This window comes from Oratosquilla oratoria, chromosome 16, assembly GCF_046742065.1.
Source record: "Oratosquilla oratoria isolate Oo_2021 chromosome 16, ASM4674206v1, whole genome shotgun sequence".
NCBI classification, from domain to species: domain Eukaryota; kingdom Metazoa; phylum Arthropoda; class Malacostraca; order Stomatopoda; family Squillidae; genus Oratosquilla; species Oratosquilla oratoria.
Genome location: NC_134792.1, coordinates 7,803,050 through 7,805,955, shown reverse-complemented (window position 1 = coordinate 7,805,955; position 2,906 = coordinate 7,803,050).

Genomic DNA, 2,906 nt, shown 5'->3' with positions numbered 1-2,906 from the left:
CTTCCGCAACATCCATTAATTGAACATTAAGCTCAGCAATTGACACCTTTTGTTTTTGCAAATATCTGACAAATAATATAAGATAGGTACATGCTCTAATCAATTTAAACCATAAAGAATAATGACACACTAGTCGTAACATTACAGGATCAACTGTCTCAGTCTGCTTTGGTTCTACTTCAACTCTAAAGACCTTCTTGATTTCAAGATTAGAAAAATCTTCCTTGCTTATCTGTGGTTGGACTGGCCAGACTTCTTCATTTTGGAACAAGAAAGCAGGTCCTTCAAACCATCTAGTCGTTTGTCTACCTCTGGTAACATCATCTGCAGGATTATACTTGCTTGCCACATACATCCAACAAACATCCTCAGAATTCTCTCTAATCTGAGACACTCGATTAGCTAAAAAAAAAAAAAAAATAAATAAAAAATGCAAAACAGCAGTTCTGTACAAATTTGATTACTCTTTCTTCCGCAACATCCATTAATTGAGCATTAAGCTCAGCAATTGACACCTTTTGTTTTTGCAAATATCTGACAAATAATGTAAGATAGGTACATGCTCTAATCAATTTAAACCATAAAGAATAATGACACACTAGTTGTAACATTACAGGATCAACTGTGTCAGTCTGCTTTGGTTCTACTTCAACTCTAAAGACCTTCTTAATTTCAAGATTAGAAAAATCTTCCTTGCTTATCTGCGGTTGGACTGGCCAGACTTCTTCATTTTGGAACAAGAAAGCAGGTCCTTCAAACCATCTAGTCGTTTGTCTACCTCTGGTAACATCATCTGCAGGATTATACTTGCTTGCCACATACATCCAACAAACATCCTCAGAATTCTCTCTAATCTGAGACACTCGATTAGCTAAAAAAAAAAAAAAAAAAAAAAAAAAAAAAAAAAAAAAAAAAAATCAGATCATATGTGATCATTATTGAAGTGTCTTAACACTGTAGTTGAATCTATTTAAATATAGATTTGACTTATATGTAAAGGTAATTCTCTCACCATCACACTCTTTAATTTGATGGCAAGCATGGCTGCAACCAATTCAAGTCTTGGAATAGTAATCGATTTCAGAGGAGCTACTTTAGTCTTTCCAAAAATGAAGCTACACTGGATCTTACCATCAGCATGTTTGTATCTTAGATATGCCACTGAACCATACGCTAATTCGCTAGTCACAAAATATGTGACACTGAATTGACTCTACTTTTGAAGTTATACCTTTCTTCGTACAACGATCAATACTAAACAGTTTGAACCTATTCAACTTTGTCATCCATGCATTTATGTATCCTTTATCCCTTTCACTCAAAGTAGAATCCCATCCAATACCGTTTCTAAATAATTCTGTAACAATATTCTTCCTTCAAGAACAACTGGTGCTAACATACCCAATGAGTCGTAAACTTTACCAATTACAGCTAATAATTCTCTCTTAGTCCTTGGTACCTCATCAACGTTGAGTGATGTACTTATTTTGTCTTTACCAAGACACCAATTTAGTCCCAATGTCTTTCTTTCTACGTCTTTATCTTTAATGAATTTTTCTACACTATCACTACATTTCTCCTTTGGTAAGATATTCAGAACTTTAAAGGAATACTTTTGAACTTTGTCAAATTGAAACCACCTCTGGTACAAAGATCTATCACATTAACACTATTGTCAATCAAGTCATCAATGTCATCGGATGACACCAAAAGATCATCTACATAGAAGTTCTTGAGAACTATCTCGCTTACTGATGTGTGAAATTGACTGCCGTAATCTCGTACAACTCGTTTTAGAGGATAATTTGAAATACTAGGTGAGCAACTAGCGCCAAATGGATGAGAAGTCATTCGTAATTTAACTATATCAACTCCTATTTGTCCATCTTTCCACCACAAAAAACGCAAATAATCTATATCACTTTCAGGCACTTTGACTTGATAATGCATAGTCTCTATATCTGCATTACATGCATATAGTTCTAGTCTAAATCTCAAAAGGATACCTCACAGAAGATTACTTATATCAGGTCCTTGTCGCAACAGACCATTTAAAGACAAGTCATTTACACGGGTTGCACAATCAAATATCACACGTACTTTTTCCTTTTTGGTAGGATGACGTACTCCAAAATGTGGGATGTACCATGCTTGTTGATTCTTCACATCACACTTAGGAACTTCTTCGGCGTACTCTTTATCCAGTAAATTAAGCATAAACTGCTTATAATGCTTATAATATTCACCATCCTTGAATTTACGCTTTAACCATAGAAGTCTTTCAAACGCCATAGGTTCACTATCAGGAACTACCATCGGTTTCTCTCTCATTGGTAAGGGAATCTCATACTTTCCGTTAATCATTTGCTTACACCCAGACTCGACATATTGCAACCATCTTTTATCTTCTATGCAACGTTCTACCGAATGCAATAACGAATCCACAAAATCTCTATCATAAGGCTCGATTAATTTCCTCTCTAAATAATTACCATCGACCTTTATATTATTCACAGCAACTTCTTGAGCATTGTCTACTATTCTTCCACACAGTACCCATCCTAAACGTGTTCTCACAGCATACGGATCTCCTACCTTCTCTGCATGCACTACCTCCCAAGGTTCAGACCCTTCTGGTACATTAATTCCTATCATAATCTCTGTCTCTCCTTGGCTGTGATCAAATTCTAATTTCATCAAATGTTTTCACTTTTCTATATCTTTCTTTCTAATACTATGACTTTGATTAAGAGGAAGTTTCTTCACTGCAAGTACAGGCGGTAGTCTAATTTGGTTATTTCCTTCAATATCAGCTACAGACATCCCTTCAACATTAAGACAAGACATTCCCTTTGTTCCTACCATTATACAAACTTGTAAAGTATCTGACTGATAGTTCAAGTCTT